Consider the following 21,629-nt stretch of genomic DNA (forward strand, 5'->3'; position numbering starts at 1 on the left):
TTGCACCAGCCGTCCCTAATTTAGCAGTGTAAGATTAAAGGGAATTCATCTAGTCATCACCACCCACCGACGACTCTTGGGCTACACTTTTACCAGCGACTAATAAAATTGATCGTCACATTATAACGTCCCTTACAGATGAAAAACGATAATGTTTATGGAACTGAAATTCGAACTCGCGACTCTTAGATTAGGCAAGTTAAACGCCCTAACCATCTGGTAACGCTTGCCCCATTTTAAAGGGTAAGTAATGAAACAAATTCTTAACTTCACTCGTCAATATAAATAAATAAAACGTTTTCTATTCTATTAATTAATAAGTTCTATAACAGAAATCTCATACTTGTGTGCTTTCAAAATTACGGAGAGAAAAGAAGTTTGTCAGTTTAATATTTTAATTTGAAACATGTTTCCCTTAAAGGACTTCTTCTTCATGTGTCAAATCTGCGGCAGACATCGACGACCATGGCATGCCAGACTTCTCTGTTGTCAATCCTCCTTATCAACTCCATGTTGCTCATTGAGTTCTTGGTGACATAGTTATTGAGGCTGTCTATATATTTAGTTCTTTGACACCCTCTGCTTTTCCTCCCTTCTATTTTTCCACTTAGCATCTGTTTCTCTATACCATTCTTCCTACAGATGTGTCCTAGAAATTCCATTTGTCTCTTTCTTATAGTTTTCACGAGGGACCTTTTGTATTCTGCCAGTTCCATGACTTCCACATTTGTTTTTCTTTCAGTCCATGATATTTTAACATCCTTCTAAGGAACCACATTTCAGCAGCTTCTAATCTCTTCTCTGTATCTTTGTTCAGTGTCCAGCTCTCACAGCCATATAAGAGAAAAGACCATACATATGATTTCAAGGTGTTAATTTTAGTGACATTTGTTATGTTTCTGTTTGTGAATATGGACTTCATTTTATTGAAAGTATCCTTGGACATTGCAATTCTTTTCTTTATTTCTGTGTCACTCTTTACGTTTGATGTTATTGTATATCCAAGATATTTGAAGCTTTCGACTTGTTTTATTCTCATGTCCTTGCCGGTTATGCTGCATGTGGGTGTAATTGATTGTTTTGAGATAACCATGCACTCTGTTTTCTTTGCATTTAACTGCAAGTTTTTTCTTCACTCTCGTCTACTGTTGTTGTGAGGAGAGTCTGTAGATTTCGTTCAGAGTCCGCAATGAGGACTGTGTCATCAGCGTAGCGCAAGTTGTTGATATTGCATCCGCTTACTTTGACTCTCTGATGTTCATTGATGTTTCGTAAGATTATTTCGCTGTATAAGTTAAAAAAAGATCTGGAGAAAATACACATCCCCGCCTCACTCCTCTTTCAATTGGTCTATATTCACTCAATTCATTTTCAATTTTGATAGCTGCCAGTTGCTGCCAGTAAAGGTTTCTGAGGATTCTTAGATCTTTAGAATCGATGTTCAGGTCTGACAACATGTCGAATAGGTCACCATGTCTCACTTTGTCAAAGGCTTTAGAATAATCGATAAAACATAGATATAAATCCTTTTGTACTTCCAGTGATCTTTCCATGAGCATGTTTAGAGCAAACATTGCATTTCTAGTACCTTTATCGGCTATAAATCCAAACTGAGTATCAGAAATCTCTGGTCTTATCTTATTCGTCATTCTAGACATGAGCACTCTTAAAAGAACCTTGGTAAGATGACTCATTAGACTAATTATCCTGTGCTGTTCACAGTCAGTTGTTCCGGGATTTTTCGGCAATGCAATAAAGACTGATTTTTTTAAAGACTTCCGGTATTTCACCCGTGTCATAAATAGTGTTAAGTATTTTTGTCACTTCCTGGATTCCCACTTCTTTTAGGGCTAATAAAAGTTCAATGGGTATGTCGTCTAGACCAGCTGCTTTGCCTTTATGTATCTTCTTCATTGCATGTTCCACTTCATCAGGCATAATTGGAAGGCCTTCTGTGTCTATTTCTATGTGTGGGGTTGGGCTTCTGTTGTCGCTGTATAGTTCTCCAATGTATTTTGACCATCTGTTAAGTATATCTTTTTTATCCATCAAGATTTCTCCATACTTAGATTTTAAGCATCCTGTTTTTGCTGATGGAGTCTTTCCTGTCATTTCACAAATTTTCTTATGCATATATTTGCTGACTTGCCATAGGTTTCTCTTTGCAAAATGGTACCTATAGTAGGTTGCAATTACTTGCTATAGGAGCAGTGTCCATACAGGACCGTTCTGCCCAGCCGTTGTTCCTTAGATTGGGTCATCTGCCTGGCCAGATTCAGTGTTACGCCATTAATGACACTATGTCAGTTGCCTCACACTCATCCACCACCTGCCTTACATGACTTCATCGTAACCCTGACACGGGGACTAAATGGGTACTCGGTCTTGCCCAAGAACCTCCCATGGGCTAGCGGAGGGAAGGAGCGCCTTACTGTTCCTTTGTCAGAGTTTGCTCTGACCCACTACCCTACTTAAAGGACTATAAGTCCAAAAGGAAGGTCAACTAACAACTTATGTTTAAGATATAAAACAACTTATGTTTAAGATATAAAACAACTTTTTTCAACGATACTTCAACTTCTAAGGGAAATGTCAAGAGCTGTACAGTACCTTGTACAGTTGATATTAAACTTAAAAGGTGAATCTGAGACCACAGGGAAGTCAAACTTGTGATTATACCTGGTGAATAAATACTTATCTTAGCAACCGCGTCTTGAATGTCACCAAATTAAACTTTCACCTCATTGGTCAAAAATTGAGCAGGAATCTTAAGTTATGCTGATCAGCTTATAAAGCAATGAATTTTGTTGTGATTTTTTCATTACTGGCAGTATATTTCACTTTCATGTTATTAACATTTGCTATTACATAAAATATATCATCCTTAAGAATTTTATTGCTAAAATTTACTGTTATAACATTATTCATAAGTTTTATCGATACAGGTTGGTCATGGCCTATTAATTAGGATGTCACGTTACTGATAGATTAGTGAAGCTCGAGACGTAAAGCTGTTGAACATGCTGTGTGCGTTTTATAGGAATGACAGTCAATCCCTTTATTCGGCTAAGACAACCGGACTAAATGCTGTCAGTGGCGGTTGATAGTGGCTTATTCGTGTTTGTCTGGTCATTAGATCAAACATAACGGCTGTACCCAAAACTTAGGGATGTTTTATCTAACAGTTTAGAAGGGTGATCACAAGGTTCCGTTCACAATGAAAATTTCCTTATTCCTTATTCGCATTAAAAGGTTTATTTGAAGTTTGTGGAAAACTTGTTTTAGTGTTGTTAAAACTTAATTGACTATTTATAGTAAAAAGATAAAACGAGAGATGAAAAAAAATGTTTGTTTCTCAATTAGTAAGCACAAAGCTACACAATGGAATATTTATGCTATGCAAACCACAAACATCTAAATCCGGTTTTTAGTGATATAAGCCTTCAGATTTGCCACCAAGCAATTAGAGGGCTTGAGCGAAAGACAAATAAGTAGGCCTTCTGTTAGAGAGAAAAATAGCCCCCTGGCGGCATAGAGGCAAATTTGCGGACTATTAACGCTAAGAAAAACTGGGTTTCAATGCCAAAGGTGACCATAGCACAGATAATCTGTCGAGGAGCTTTGTGCTTAACTGAAAACAAACAAACAGAAATAATAGATAGTATATTAGGAAATGATATTATCTGGTACTTAACACGAGATAAAAATATGCACATTTTGAAATGATATTTCAGGTATTATAACATTTTCGAATTAAAAATATCTTGGAAATGGGAAATAATACTCTTTACATGTTTAAAAACAGGTCTCAACTTTACACATCGGGTAGTATATAGAGAATAAATAAACAGCTACTTGTTGCGTTCTCTGAATGTGTGACTTTACAAGTAATATTAAGAAAAATATATGTTTTTAATTAGATAAATAATTGTAAGTATTAAAGTATATTTTTTCATAAATTTGAATGTATATCTGTTTCAGTAGAAAAAATCCTTGCTTGAAGAATTTTCAACAGGTCGTTACTGATAATAATAGCGGAAAAAACATAATGACATTTTCTGACAAACATAAAACGTTCAAGTAACCCTTTGGATGCATTGTAGTTAAAGTTGTTATGTAAAGAAGTTGTCAATACTCTTCCCTCAGTCCAGTATTTAAGCACACAGATCGTAGAATATGGTAACAACGGGTTGTTTGATATACCCTTTTGTTCATCACAATTCTACAAAATAGCCTTGCAACTAAACTAATATGGAGAATTTGGTAAAATAAAATATGTACAAATGAACTGAAAACCAATCACTATTTTCCTACCTTGTGTTGTGCTTTGTGTTCTTTTTGCCCTAGTATCATTTAGATCATTCTACCTCTCACAACAAGTCTAGGCATATTTTGGAGTTTATTCTTGACACACCCACACCGACACGCAACAATCTTTCATTGGTATGATATGAAAGTTAATAATTTTTTCTTTCCATTCAGATGTAATTCTTTGATACATCATCCCAAAATCTGTTATAAGCTCATCTAAATAAAAACGTCATGCACACCTTTACTATTGTGAACCAAAGCTTCACTTGACATGTATCTAATTTCAAACAGGTTGAAGAAGATGATGAAATATTTAAAACAGCACAATTATATTTACCTTGATAAAAACAATTTTTATTCATAAAGTTTTAATATTTAAGTTACATAAACGATTATCTCATTTAATAGGTTGTTGAATATTTACTACTAATAATAGATAACTTGAAAAATTATTTTCCAACTAAAATTATTTTGTAATATATCGTCACATCATTTAAAGACAGTGAAATATTGATATTATAGTTACACAAGTGATTATCTCAGTTAACAATTTGTTAAATATTGACTAGCGATAATCGATAAGATGAAAAATTATCTTATAATTGGCGTAATTTCGTTTAACATATTATTCTTCAACGATTAATACAGTTTTTAAACTGTATTATCATCATCTTCTAACTAAAGTTATTTCGTGTAATGTATCATTCATTCCACCTTTCACCAGGCTATGTACTATTACAGCAAAATATCTCGTTAAGATTGAAGTAGTGCAGTCAATAATGAAAATGATAGATAAATATTTATTTAAATGTTTCTCTTTTTCCTATAAAACACATAATAAAAAATAAATAGAAACATTATGTTTAGGACATTGTCCCCTATATATCCCTCCGCTAGTACAGCGGTATGTCTCCGGATTTACAACGCCAAAATCAGGGATTCGATTCCTGTCGGTGGGTTCAGCAGTTAGCCAAATGTGGCTTTGCTATAAGAAAATACACCCACCCTATATATATTGAACTTATATTTATTTTATACAGCTCCATCTAAAGATGTTTTTATTAAATATCATCCACAAACAACATCAGTAGCAAATAGAACCATACACACTGGCTACTTCTTAAATATATCTGATAATTAGAATTATCTTCTCTGTAAAGTCGGAAAATCTAGGAAGAAGAAACTATCCTTCTCCTAAGGTTGGCTTATGCAATCAAACAATATTGTTATGCAAAATAACGCATTTACAGGGGTAAGAAAGGTGTAATACGTATATCTACTATATAAATTAAAGTGTATTTCCGGGGTAAAAAAATACACTGTCGAAAATCTATCATTTCATATTTGTTCCTTAAACCTTTTCACAAGTATTTATCAATCAGCACCAAACCTGGCACAGTGATACGAGATGACACGAGGAAAGTCTTGAAAGATTGGGGGTTGGAACCCTATCTTATTTCGGAAAAAACTACCAAATCTAAATCAGCAGAACACAATACGATGATACAGGATGACAAAAGAAAGGATGTGGGGGGCTGATCCTCTGTACAAATTCACATTGGTGTAATTCTTCAAACATTATGCCTTTTTACCTAGTACTAATACCTTTATGCACGTTTATTGGATTTTTTTTATGTTTATTATGCTGAGGAATAATTTGGTCCTCAAAATCAAAAATCACATAATACGATAACCAGAGGCAGATTAACTCTACTTGGGGCCTGAGTCTAATTTATTTTGGGGACAATTCTTGATGGATTTTTTTAAACAATAAATGTACATAGTACATTTACGCAATTTACACGTACAGTGTTTAGATTTATTGAGAAACCAACATAAAGGAGCCATAACACACTGATGAAGATAATGCTCCTCAGAAACAGTAATTGCACTACATAAGCCAAAATAGGGGAATAAATGTTAAAATTAAATATTGACAATTAGAGAACAAAAAGTAATATATACATCGAATATGCTTATATGATCACTTTAGATTGGTATTTTAATACATATATATATATATTTAAGAGAATATTTTTCTGACTAACTGGGGCCTCCTTCAAACATAGAGTCTGAAGGCTTCAGTCTCAACTGCCTCAGTTATAATCAGAAGCTGATTATATCTACTATCAAAACTTATAGCTCAACTATAAGAGTCAACATTATCACTATCAGAGATCTGGTACAATGTACTATGGACAAACATTTCAAGGATGTTTACAATGAGTATAACGTCAAGTTACAGACAATCTAGAAACTTAAAACTGGTTTGATGTTACGACAAATATTGTGGATGTTTTCAAATATTCAGATGGAAGGTGCAAAATGTATAATTTAAATTATATTTGCAAAAAAACAGCTTATAGATAAGAGACTATCAGTCATTTTTAATATTAAAACAAATTTCGGTTGTAATGGTATCATTAATTTTACACGGTCATCTTTATGCGGGTTAAAATAAGAATTTGTAACAAATAATAAATCAATATAAACATAAAATAAGACATTAAAATACTTGTCCAATTTTTTTGTGATAAAGGCCCGCATGGCCAGGTAGTTAAGACACTCGACTCGTAATCTGAGGGTCGCGGGTTCGAATCTCCGTCACGCCAAACATGCTCGCCCTTTCAGCCATGCAGGCGTTATAACATAACGGTTAATCTCACAATTCGTTGGTAAAAGAGTAGCCCCAGAGTGGGTGGTGATTACTAGCTGCCTTCCCTCTAGTATTACACTGCTAAATTAGGGACGGCTTGCCCAGATAGCCCTGGAGAAGCTTTACGCGAAATTCAAAACAAAACCACTCTTATGATTAGCATTTCTATGGTTGTATAATGAGTGCATACGACTATGTTAAATATTCATATTTTTATAATGAACGTCTTTAGTGTATGAACACGTAAATAGAAAAACTATATTGCGAAAAGCTGTTTATTAAGAACTTATATTTACTTTGAATGCATAAATGTTATTTATTAAGTTTCTCGTATTCTTCAAATATATTTAATATACTTAGATTATATTTCGTAATTTTTCAATAAGCTCATAACTTTGTTGGATTTTTTTTAAATCTTTAGGCACAGAGGAATGAATTTTTTATACTGCTGCAAATTTACACCTTACAATTATTAGTTACATTACACTATCCTACAGTGAAATCATAGCATTTAAAATAGTCGTATTGTAGTTTTATGACACTCTGTTCTAAAGTAACGACCTAGCACCTAAACTAGTGATATTATAGTCTTGCCGTACTGTCTTGAAATAACGTTGATTCATAGTCAGAACTTCGAAGCGTAAGTCAGAGCTGTTAGCAGGCTGTTCTATAAATAATCAACTTTCAGCAGTTCAGCAATATGAACTATGTGTACGTTTAGCTGTCTCTAAAGAAACCTGTCTGTACTTTTCTCGAGCACAGTTAAGTTTGTTATAACCTAAACAGACATAACAAATCGCTTGTTTGTTTGTTTTTGAATTTCGCACAAAGCTACACGAGGGTTATCTGCGCTAGCCGTCCCTAATTTAGCAGTGTAAGACTAGAGGGAAGGCAGCTAGTCATCATCACCCACCGCCATCTCTGGGGCTACTCTTAAAACAACGAATAGTGGGATTGACTGTCACATTATAACGTCCCCACGGCTGAAAGGGCGAGCATGTTTTGTGCGACTGGAATTCGAGCACGAGACCCTCAGATTACGAGTCGAACGTCTTAACTCACTTGGCCATGCCGGGTCGACATATTGCAAACATTTACTCAAATAACACATACTGCGGAAGAAGTTTCCAGGTTATTAAAAACGTTTGCCGCTGAATACACTCTGAACCTGCAGCTGTAAGTACGCTAGTCAACAACAATCACCGCTAACTCTTATGCTTCTCTTTAACCAACAAATAATGGGATTGACTAATATATTATAACGTCCCCTCAGCTGAAAGGACGACAAATAATACTTTATGCTAACTTTATAAAGACTTACGCTTTTTATAAGAAACGTTGTTATTGTTTCTTTGAATACACTACAATCTTTAAACGTTTTTAATATGAAGTTTTATTAACCAATAGAAAATAAGCGGCTTAATTAGGATATTTCATTTTACTTTGCACACAAAAGTATATTCTATAATACATTTTATTTTGTCACATTAAGATTTAAACACATTTATAAGCTTAAAATCACGTTTTGTTCACTATACTTTAGAACAAAGTATTTGTTTCTTTTATGCGAAACACGATGGACTGTCTGGGCTACGTCCACCACGAATATACAGTTACGACAGAAAGTGTTCGTACATCTGCGTCCCGTGTAGTTTTTTTGCTCATAACTTAAATAAAAAGTATCACGAGTGAGCTAATAAAAGTATAATATATTATAAATATTATACTAACACACACTTACATAGATTTTTATGTAAATTAAACAACAAATAACCAAAAATAGAAGAAGCAGAAAGTGTTTGTACAGTTCAGAACGTGTGAAACGAACTGATATTCCCGTAAAAAAATTGTTTAGTTTGGCGAATGAACTACATTATACCATTCCAGAACTAGACACTGGGTTCATAATTATTGGAATTTAGCCAGCAAAAAATGTACTTCCGGCAATTTAGCACCGTCTCCGTCATTATCTGCTTGGTCATCATGGCGAACAGGAAACAACTGTCCAGTGATTTTAAAAACCAAATTATTGTAAAATACAAGTCTCGTGTGTCTCTTTCCGGTATTGCTACACAACATAATGTGCCGAAGTCTACTGTTTAAAGCATAATTGTCAAGTTTAAGCTCACAGGATCAACTGTTAACCTTTCTCGTTCCGGACGCCCCACCAAAATTCCAGAGAGAACCAAGAGTAAGGTTCTCAGAGACGTCAGTAGGAACCCTCGTTTAACACGTAATGACATACAGAAACTGATAAGGGAATCTGGGGTTGAAGTAAGCATCTCAACAGTTACGAACATGTTACGCTCTTCTGGGTTCAAAGCATGCCGTCCTCATAGAGCTCCATATTTAAAGCCTGTTCATTTAGAAGCATGATTGAGGTATGCTAGAAAGCATGTAGATAAACCTTTTACCTGTTGGAAAAGTATTCTGTGGTCAGACGAACTAAAATCGAGATTTTTGGCCACAATGATGTTCGCTATATTTTCCGTAAGAAGGTGGAACAAAATCTTTCAAAGAAAACCGTCCCTACAGTTAAACACGGAGGTGGCTCGATCATGCTATGGGGTTCCTTCAGCTCTTCTGGTGTAGGCAGCCTTCACCGCGTCAACGGAATCATGAAAAAAGAAGAGTATGTTGATATATTAGGCACTTATATCAAGAATGATGCTCAGAACTTGCGGCTTGGGCGTCGTTGGATCTTCCAGCACGACAATGACCCTAAGCACACATCGAAATACGTGCAATCCTGGTTGCAGAGGAACCATATAAGCGTCTGGAGTGGCCATCACAGTCATCCGATCTCAACCCAATTGAAAACGTTTGGCATGAGTTGAAGACCAGTGCTCATCAGCATCGTCCGAAAAACTTGCAAGAGTTGGAGGCCTTCTGTAAAAAAGAATGGAAGAAAATACCAGTCGAGTACTGTCAAACGATCAAGAAGGGTTATGAGGGGAGATTGCGCCAAGTAATTCACCTGAAAGGCGACAAAACTGATCATTAAAGTAGATGCACGAACACTTTCTGTTCCTCCTATGTTTGGTTATTTGTTTATAAACAGTTTATTTCTCGTTTAATTTACATAAAAATTATGTATATATGTGTTAGTATAATATTTATAATATACCATACTTTCATTTTCCTAATCGTGATACCTTTTAAGTTATGAGGGAAAAACTACTCACGACGCAGGGGTACGAACACTTTCTGTCGTAACTGTAGAACCTCGGTTTTGAGCGTTGTAAGCTTGCACAGTTATCACTGAGGGCCCGGTAATTAAGGCGCTCGACTCTCAAGATGTGGGTTGTAAGTTCAAATTCCATCATCGAACATGCTCACCATTTCAGCCGTGGACGCGCTATAACGTAACAGTCAATACTCCTTTTCGATGGTAAACGATTAGCTCAAGAGTTGTTAGTTATTGTTGATTAGCTGCTGGAGTCGGCGAGGGAAGGGGCACTATAAACTAAACAATAACTTCAGAGACTAAGCTTATTGTACTTTTTCAAACATGTGAAAGAACAGCCAGAAGCTCAGGCGATATATTTAAGTCAGTCCTGGCATTGAACGATCTAATAATTACCTGTAATAGTTGTTCTAGAGAAGACTCAGTCTAAAGAACACTATTTATTTAAACTTTTCTAAATGAAAATATACTAGCATTTAGAAGAACGTTATTCAATAATACAGATGATTTTTTTTCAAAGTTTTGTCACATTAAAGCTTATTTGTTTGTGTACACAGTGTGCCAAACTGCCTTGTTAGAGACCTTTGTTATTCAGTCAGAGAGATTCCTATCTTTGTATCCCAAATTTTACTGTCGTGCGGTCGTTACGACTTTGAGCGACGGCACCATTTTCAACATGTGTTTTCTAAGGGTTTCGCCTTGATGTTGCATGGTGTCATTGACAATGGTGACACTGTCTAATTTGATAATATTTTAAAATGCTTAGGAATCATTCACCCTTTCAATTCTATATGAGTCTTTTATCAGAAATATGCTGCTCATTATTTAGTTTTATCTCGATTAATTTTTACATTTTATTAAATAGTACTTGTTAAATATTTCTACCGATTGTTTGGTACAGACATCTATGTTGCTTTGCACCAGCCAACCCAATTTTTGATCTGTGGTCCAGAGGAGAGGCAATAAGTCTTTAATATCTGCAGTCTGTACTACTACTGTACGTAAATTGACTCTCACTTTTATACCGCACCCACAATTGTAAGTGTACTGTGTGTTTAACGGTGCATTTCTGAAATCTAATGCCTTTAACTCAACGATCCGAAACACCCTCGACCTCTCACAATTAGAGAAAAATCCTTTTTTTTCTAGGTGTTTTAAAATAAATTGATAAACATCATAATGTTGTACTTATAATTTACTACTTTAATATGTGCACTTTAACTAGAAGAATTATATTTCAAACATTACTCTTATTTAATAAGTGTTTTAAAATGTTATAAAACATTGTTAATAGCTGTTATTTACATTTAGAGACATATGGAAAACATGTTATTTGAAGTAAACGTAAGTACAGATAACACCACTGCTCCGTGATTTAAGACGCACAAACATTTTAATTATGTTTGTAGGATATAATTTAAATGACAGATCGCAGAATGCAAAAAAATCACAATAATAAAAAATCAAATAAGTAAAAGCACTTTCAAAGGACAGGTTCTTCTTTATCAGAAGAGCAAAAGAAGGTGAAACTGTATTAAGTAAAAACAAATCGATTAACCGAGCTCGTGACTGGACGTTTGTTCTGTATAACACTTATGCTGATGCATCAGATATAGAAAAAGTGACACAAACACACAAATGTATTTTTTGTTATCTAAAAAATAATAAAGTAAGATTTGGCAAATAAAATGTGGCTGCTACTAGTGCTTGAATTTATGTAAAGGCTCTTTGCATAGCCTTGAATAGACGGGTGGAGAAGAGACAGCCTTTTCTGAACTTTTTTGGTCTTAACCCTACATACCTATAATGTTCATGTTGTGTATTTGAGAAGGTTGAGTTTATTGCCCTTGGGTCTGAAAAATCTTTTTGTTCTAAGAAGTTTATTATGTATTTGAAACAGATGTTTTTTTTTTTCAAATAAAATAACGCTTTAGAGGCTGTTATTACTAACTATTATTAAAGAGAACAAAGCGCTGGGACTGATGAATACAGCTGCCAATAGTACAACAAGCTTGATCCAAGTTCTAGCTGAATCTGGTGGCTTTTCTATCATGAATATAGCTAACAGTAAACTGCAGTTAAATCCTGTAATTATTACCCTGAGGAAAAAATGAAATATTCTTCTGAACTGAGTTTGGCTGTTTTATAGAAGGCTTCAGGGTTTCTTCTTTAAGAAAAAGACTCCACCCTCGCGTCAACAGTAGCAATGTAAAACAAGGTCGTCTGAAAAACCATAATATTTTCTTTATTTTCTCATTCACCCCAGGCCAGAATTTGACCTAATTACGGATCATTGCTATTAACCTTGAAAAATCCATTCTACATTGCGTTCAGTGACGACACTTATTCCAGTTGTTTCCAACACTTTTTTTTCGTTCTTTAATATTCTATTCTTTCACTCTTTCCAAGGATTTTAAAATTTAATTCACATGACAAACTGACCATTTATTTCCGATTTTGTAATTATACGTACAAATTTTCAGTTAAATATTCAATTTAGCCAAAAAATATATGCAGTAGTAAGGGCTTTAATAAAAAATGCAACAGATATACGGATAAAATTATAATTTATAAAGACCCAATATCGAAGATTTTCGAATGACCTTGTTTTTCTGTTGTTTAGGAAAAAATTTTGTTAACATAGAAAACTTGATACCCTGATAAATTGTAGAATTACTTTAAATGTTTTATTTCGTGCTTGATTAAAATTTTTAAAGTTTTTAACACAATGTTGTGTCATCGTTTCGATACTATTATGTCTATTTTGTCGTAGTTAGGCCTTATTGAAAGCAGACTACGAAAATTTAGAGACGAAAGGTATCGGTTTTGTGAGATCAAAGTAACATTTATTTCATATAACTTACAAGCTGCACCATCTGCACAACATTTCGGAACTCAAATAATTTTTCATCTTTTCTATAAACCTACAGTTATTTTAAAAACTGTATGATAATTTATAGCAACAAGGTTGAGGCTTAGTTGTGCTTCTGGTAGGGAAAGGTTTGTTTTTTTCTCACACAAACGAGTTGGGTTGTTGTTTTGAACTAAGCACAAACCTACACAATAGGTTATCTGTGCTCTGCCCACTACGGGTATCGAAATCCGGATTTTAGTGTTGTAAGTTGTTTTATTTATAAATATTTTATAAATAGCAATGACAATTTTTATAACAGGTGAAAACGTATCTTAAGGGAGCATATTCATGTAATATTTTAAAATAAAAATAAATAATCTAACAACCCATTTATGTGCAACATTTGTTAAAACCCGACATAAAAAGAAAGAAAATAACTATAATAAATGAACTTAATTTAATAAGTTGAAAGCAAATATATAATCCAGACACAGTGTTCGATCTCTTATTTGTATAGAAGGTTTGGTAATTAAATTCTTGAAATTCACAAGATTTTCCCTTCATTTTTGTAACATTACAAATCGCTTTTTTGACAATAAGAATACAAGTACTGTCCTTTAATAAGTTAAAACTAAATTAAATTATTTACATCATTATAACGTTCAAAATATCTCTGCCACGTCTTCCGCGAGAACAGCGATAAGTCTAGGGATTTACAGTGCTAAAATCAAGGGTTTGATTCCCTCTGTTGGCTCAGCAGAAAGCCCGCCGTGGTTTTGTTATAAGTTTGATTTTTTAATTCCGCGCAAAGCTACTCAAGGGATATCTGCGCTAGCCGTCCCTAATTTAGCAGCGTAAGACTAGAGAGAAGGCAACTAGTTATCACCACCCACCGCTAACTCTTGGACTACGTTTTTACCAACGAATAGTGGGATTGACCGTAACATTATAATGCCCCACGACTGAAAGGGGGAGTATGTTTGATGCGACGGGGATGCGAACCCGCGACCCTCAGATAAAGAGTCTTAACCCACTTGGCCATGCCGGGCCAATTTGTTACGAGAAACACACACTGTGAGTCGCACATTTTCAAAGGGTATTAAAATCACGTACACATTTCAATCATCATTTAGTTTTGTCTTGATTTTTAAAATGTTTACTATAAAAGAACAGTAATTTCATAAATTCTTAGCAGTAAACTATTTAGTGAAGGCATTTACATCGTAAATAAAAAAAATTATAGTATTACCTCCATCACTGAAAGTTGTTTGTTTAGAATTTCGCGCAAACCTACTCGAGGACTATCTGTGCTAGCCGTCCCTAATTTAGCAGTGTAAGACTAGAGGAAAGGCAACTAGTTATCATCACCCACCACCAACTCTTGGGCTACTCTTTTACCAACAAACAGTGGGATTGACCGTCACGGCTGAAAGGGTGAGCATGTTTGGTATGATGGTGATCTGAACCCGCAACTCTTAGATAACGAGTCGAGTGCCTCAACCTCCTGGCCATGCCGGGCCTACCGGCAGTGGATAAAGGTTATATTTTCAGCAAAATTCCTGAAAAACGGCTGAATGGATTCGGACGAAAGATGCTACACTTTTGCATGATGTCACAATTTAAAAGTGTTTAGTTAGTGGAGGGACAAGGACAAGATCACTAAAATATAAAAACAAAATCTCAATCTCTTAGCGTGGGATGAGATTTTTAACATTATATTTGATCTATAAAGCAGTCAAAAATGGTTGGATTTTGATATTATAGATACTTGATGCAAATATGAAAAGTAATATTTTTCATTCTCCCGCCAAAAAGGGCCCTGCATGGCCAAGTGGTTAAGGCACTTGACTCGTAATCTGAGGGTCGCAGGTTCAATCCCCGTCGTGCCAAACATGCTCGACCTTTCAGCCGTGGGGCGTTATAATGTGACTGTTAATCCCACTATTCGATGGTAGAAGAGTAGCTCAAGAGTTGGCGGTGGGTGATGGTGACTAGCTGCTTTCCACTGCTAAATTATGGACGGTTATTGTAGATAGCCCTCGAGTAGCTTTGCGCGAAATTGATAACAAACTAAACCAAAATCTGCCGAAAATGGTCTGTGTTTGTTGATAACGATGGACACGTTGTCGAATGTTTTGAGAGGTGAATATGACTAATGCTGCGTAACCATTTAGTTCTATCTAGATTTCACTGACTGTTTTCCTTTAGGCTTGCTAAATCACATAATTAGAAAAGTTCACAAACACATTATAGATTAGTTTACCAATCATTTATCACAGTTTAGAGTATTAAACTGAAATGTATTTGGTTATGAAAACTAGTTATTCCAAGCCTAGCTGGTTTCAAAACTGATAAAGAGTTTGCTGTTATGTTTCTTAAATAACCTTAACATTTACAGCTGCACAAAAAATAGTGTTATTCAGTTACCGTTTGTTTTTTATTTTATTTTTTTATCAGAATATAGCTTATAATTTTCAGCGTGAAAGGTACCTGATGAGCAATGGGTCAAGTGGCCAAATCAGATCATCTAAATTTTCAAGTGTTATGAGCAACTGATAACAATGAAGGTAGCCAGAAACACCCACACCCATAAGTGATTTATCCAACGTTTTAAAAAGAATACTGGGAATGTCTGTCGCTTTCATAATCTGTGTTCAGAGACATAATGACTGGAAACTTATGCTTTTCGATAATTCGCTGCACAGCAGTTTTTTTTTAAAAGTTTTGCTTCCTGAAAAGTTTTTGCTGATTGTGACAGGTACCTGGTGGGTATGCACAAATATAATTTTGGTTTTGTTTCATCACGTAGGAACTCTGAGAAATAAACAGTTAACTGTTTACCAGCAATAACGTATTTAATTGCGTTTATGTTTCTAATACGCTATTAAGTTCAACATAATTAAAAGTGTTTTGCTCCTGATTTTCATTTGTATTCAATGCCCTGTGAAACTGAAGATTTCGATTAAACGGTACGTGATGGACAACTTTGGATGTAATTTTCGTGATCAGCAGCCAAAAATCTATAAGGAACACCCAACAGTGTTCAAGAAGCAAAATCTTTGCTGTGCAGTGATAATCAGACCACGCCTGGCATTATTGTGAATAATGCCTGATTAATGGTAGCGCAATTTATACATTTCTTTGGTAATTAAAACTTTCGACTCATCTTGAGTTTGGAGAAACCAATTAAGTTTGAATTGGGCCAAGTGTAGTTTATAGTATGAAATTAAATATACAAAGGTAGGTGTGTTTGTTTATTGCTAAGTCAAAGCTACACAGTGAGCTGTCTGTGCTCTGTCCACAGCGGAGATATAGTGGTATTAAGATGAAAGGTGATTCTATCAAGTACACTTTCCAATTTCAGTAGAAGGTGTGTTATAAGACTGACAGTCTTGTTAGTTGATTAAGGGTAAGAAGGTTATATAAACTAAGAAGTCAAGATGACGTAATTTCCAGTAAATTTGCGAGCTCTTGTAAGTACCATCTCGGTAGACCCAAAACGTTGTATTAAGTATTTCTGAATGTTATCCTTCAAAGTAATTGTTTAAAAAAAGACTCTTGAATGCTCAACATAAGGCTGCATTCAAAGAGAAAAAGAACCAGGCATCATGAGTGATTGTTCAGTGTAAATACTTTCTTATTAGCATAGTTCTATTACTTCAAAAGCGAAGGTTTGATTAATATTTAATTCAGGACACATCTGAACCCTCAAACTTTCCTTCCTTCGTAGCACTTTTTTTTATTTACAAGTCTGTGCACAAATTTCACTTCTAAACATTTCAACACCTCAGGGAGTGAGGATAGTAAAGAAATGCTATTCACCAAAGAAAGTTTGTGGATACGCAAGATGCGTCTTGAATCAAATGTTAATCACATATTTCTATTATTACGCAAACTTGTTTTGCATGGGGATGGCATTGGGAATGGGCTAACAATAGCGGTGTTGGTGTTCTCACGCATTTCAAAAGTATAGCATGCATTTTAATTGAAATATGAATAAAAGTCTAGTCTGAATATAGTATCAAATTATAAGTACTTATTACTGATACTGTGTGCTAAAGTAAGTGTTATACAGAATAGCTAGTACGTGTCACACTACCTGCAACAAGTTGCATGTGTCAAACTTTCATGCTACCTAAATGTGATTTTTTTTACATGTATTTTGACACAGAAGTTTATCATGCACGTGAAGGGTTTCGTTGTTACTTATAGTGAGCCTCGAAAATCATTAAAACCTATGTGTACTATTTGTTTCTATGAAACATCTGTATTTAGAAGTAACGTTACGAAGATTTGAAATGTGACTTTTCTATTTATAGGAGAAAACAGCACCAATTTGATGGTCACCAACTTAATCCACAACATTTAGGCACAACCATAATTACAGAAAAACAATAAACCCAAGCACAGATGAATCACCAGACTTTGAGAAAAAAAACATTAAATGACCAACCTTTATATATTTATATATATATATACCGTTTACAGATGGTGGATCCACGAATCGCACCAGTGTGAATCGTCTTACGAACTTGCCGTTTACAACCATCACCGTATATAAATGACCAAAACACATTGGAGTATATGTGAGTTTTCTTATAGCAAAGCCACATCAGACTATCTGCTGAGTCCACTGACGGGAATCGAACCGCTGATTTTAGCGTTGTAAATCCATAAGCATACTGCTGTACTAGCGTGAAGTACGTTGTAGTATATAATTGATTTTATTTTTATGTAAAATACTAAGAAGTTAATGGATGTAACTACAAAGTTAATGGTATTTTCGTTTATATTTTGTGTATGAATGATATGTTGTTATATACACTGTAACAGCAAAGTCATGGACAAAATCAAAATTGGTTTTAAATATGGGTGGGATTAATATAAAGTCCGTCAAGTATATATTTCTGTTTTTCACACCCCTCAATGGCACAATGGTATGTCTGTGGACTTGTACTGCTGTAAACCAGTCTTCGATACCCGTAATGGGCTGATTAAAGATAGCTTCTTGTGTAGTTTCGTGTTTAATAACCAATAATAATAACTGTTTATGACTGCTACAACGTCTGAAATAATCACTTGAAAACGCTAAGAAAGATATAGATGAATTGATTAAAAGGGAAAATTTTACAATAGTCCGAAGGAAAACACATAATGTTTATATAACCAATAAGCATTTGTGACTTATAACAACGATCAGGTCTCAACAGAAATATAGAATAAGTAGTTCATATGAATGAGTTTTAAAGGAAACAACTCGGCAACTCCGTGACGAAGATAAACAAACGTAGGTTGTCTAACACCATTATGATGTAGCGTAGGTTGTCTAACACCATGATGATTTAGCGTTTCACAACCGTTAAGATACTAGGGATGGTTTTCTATCTCCCTGAAGTCTTGGGCCGTTAAAGTGAAAGTAGAACGAAACATGTTTGCGATTTACATATGGCTATTTTATTATATCTTGTTTCTTTTTGTAAAATTGTGCAAACTGACAAGATGGTTGAGAGACATTGATTTAGGCAATTCGAGATCGTTATTGTATTGAGTACAATGTGGAAACAGTTTCAAATGTTTAACATAAATTGTATAACAATATGACGATTTAGGCAAACTGGCATCGTTATTGTATTAAGGATGCTGTGGAGGCGGGTTACAATGTTTAGCATAATCTCATTTGGACGTTAATCAGATGTAATTCTGATCTATTTAGGCATTCGCCACTCCATATTAAAACAACACTGAGACTGATATTATGTAACGTTAGGTTCAATCAGTGTACAGAGCGTTAATATTGTTATTTTAAAGGATTTAAATTCAACTCTAAGATAACACCATTACCGTTATGTAAGCACCGTCATTTCGAGAAAAATTAAATTTGAAATTACTAACTTTGCATTTTATTTCAAGGAGACCTATACTTGGTCGTTGTGTAAAAATATATACATATGTCAGTCATCTCTCGTTCGTACATCGATAAGTCTACGGATTTACAAAGCTAAAATCAGGGGTTCGTTTCCCCTAAGTGGACTTAGCAGATAGCCCGATGTGGCTTTGCTATAAGAAACCACACCCACACACGCCAGTCCGCTATTAAATACATGAGCAATACAAAAATAATGTATACGTGTTTTTATTTCATTTACATGGTTTGATTTATGATACTGCGTTCTGTTAATTAGACTAGTACATAGAATTACCTACTAAGTTGTTGTTATTTCTGTTCGGTGTAGTTAACTTGCTTTATCAAACGTTAGTGATAATTGGTCGACTTTCTTTTGCCTGTTTAACAAAAAAACACAATATCCTGTTGTTATTCAGAAATAAAACCAAAATCAAAAAGTATGTAAATACTTCAATATTGAGGATTGAGGCAAATCTTACGGTTAAAATAACATATGAAATTTTAAACAAAAAAACACGAAAACATAAGAGTTACCAAGAATTTAGCAAGAATCTTACAAAATAAAAAGTGGGCTGATTATATGAAGAGTCAGTATCAGAAGGAAAAGGAAACATAGAAGAGACATAGGAAATAAGTCATTATTTTAAGGAGAGTTCTGTTAGTACAAGTACTATAAGTACATGTAGTGTAAGGTACAGTACAATTACATCATGATATATCGGTACTTATAATTAACATACTATTTGTTTAGTTTCAGTCTAGTAGAAATAAGCATAGGTACGAGAATGGGAAGTAAGCGGCATTATAGAAAGGGTGATGACCGAAGTAGTGATGACCAGTATAGAAGGGGTAGTGTCCAAATCTATCATAGAAGGGGTTGTAAGCAAAGGGATGGACAGGAAGAGTGGTTTTGACGGGCTCGATCTTTGGGAGCCATAGCAGCGATTCTGTCAGCTTCTGTGGCAGTCTTCTTATCCACAGAGATGTCTCCTTCGGGCATGAAACCACCAGGATTAGCAGTGTAGCGGACCTCACGCATGTCACCGTTAGCATCAATATAAGTGTACTTGCCGGTCACAGTGTCACCATTGCAAGTTTCTTTACGAGTATAAGCACCCTCGTCCCTGGTGCTATACATGAAGTTTCCCTTCTCAGGATCAATGTTCAACAATATTTCGGCCATACAGGCTGCAAAGTACAAGGGAAGAACAACTATCTGAAATATTCATAAGTATACAGTCTGAGTCATTTTTTGCATTAAAATACAAGTTCATGAAATTAATAATACTTATACTATTAAAATTCAATTTTTTTTTAATCACACACTTCTGTGGTACTTAAAATTGGCAAACTCCGAAGTTAAAACTAAAACAATCGTCACGTGTTAATAAATAGCTAAAGAAATGAAGTTTTAGAACTCCTAAGTTATTTCATGTAAACGTAAGATTTTCCATATTATTCAAAATACCAAAGACCTTTCTTCTGAAGAGTAAATATTCTAATATAGGAAAACACGAAAATGTTTATTTTAACTTTGGAACATATACGAAAAAAAAATCTGGCCAAAGCGCAAAATAACTCTTAATTATTAAATTCTTATATATGAAAACAGATTAAATAAAAATTAACTAATTTAATGATTTTTTATGGTGACACCTAATGGTTATTACTAATAGTTTTTACCAGTGTCAGCTAACACAATGCATTAGTAGTAAGGAAAGGAAAGTGATCTTACGAATTTCGTTCTGTAGAGAAGAATTACCGCTCCGGTCCTAAGAAAAAGGAGGCTGGTTATTGTTAAACAGCTGGAGAAAGATGTTTAGTTAGCAATAGTCCTTTTTTTTTTACCTAGATTTTTCGACATTGACTAAATCATCTCTAATATTTGTAAAAGGTCAAAATTAGGCTTAATTGTTGCAAAAGATATAGGTTTAGAAACATCCAAACATTCGACCTTGAGGGTCGTGAGAAAAAAACAAAACAGAAAACACTGAAGAAAAACGTGACTAAAAAAAATTGGGCCAAGATCACAAAAGTTAACTAAAGAATCTTTTATGTTTCTCATGATATTTCTCTTGACATCAGGGTATGTCTATCAAGGGGTGTAAGTTGTCAATTAGAAGTAACTAGAGCTTTGCCTGAAAGGTTAAAACGAATAGCTCCAGTTTTCGGCTCTTAGGGTTATTCATGAAGAATGTTGTTAAATTGTATCTTCATTTTTTTTTTTAAATTGAAGACATTTCAATTTTATTTCAAATAGTGTTGCTATACTAACATACATGATTGGCTGTAGCCTGGGAGTTAGCGTACTAAGCTGCAGTTGAAAATGTCCAAGGTTCATTCCTGCGATGTGTAAATATATCACACTTTTATATATGGCGTGTTATAGAAGTGACAGTCGTACAACTATACGATTAAAGATAGTCATGAAGACGATATTTGCTGTTGATCGATTCCCATCCTCATGCTTAGCAGTTTAAAGTCAGGGATGGCTATGCCTGATACTCGAGGTGTTTAACCCAGTTGTTAAGCACATGTGTCGCATAAGGTGTTGTTCAGGTTGGAAATACCAAATATCAAAATATGCTTGTTTCAAAATTTCATTGTAAAAGTAAAAAATTTAATTTGGTAAATTAACTTTCGCTAAATTATACAATATTTTGCTGTTAAATAAGTTTTCGAAGCACAGGAGGAGAAATGATTTTAATTTGGGAGG

The 21,629-nt window shown here is 34.6% G+C and overlaps 1 pseudogene; it reads right to left on the reverse strand.

Moving 5' to 3' along the window:
• Positions 1-19,474: 19,474 nt before the first annotated feature.
• On the reverse strand, positions 19,475-20,123 carry LOC143224232 (adult-specific rigid cuticular protein 11.9 pseudogene; annotated as a pseudogene).
• Positions 20,124-21,629: the final 1,506 nt, after the last annotated feature.

The sequence above is a fragment of the Tachypleus tridentatus genome, chromosome 8 (genome assembly GCF_004210375.1).
Source record: "Tachypleus tridentatus isolate NWPU-2018 chromosome 8, ASM421037v1, whole genome shotgun sequence".
Taxonomy (NCBI): domain Eukaryota; kingdom Metazoa; phylum Arthropoda; class Merostomata; order Xiphosura; family Limulidae; genus Tachypleus; species Tachypleus tridentatus.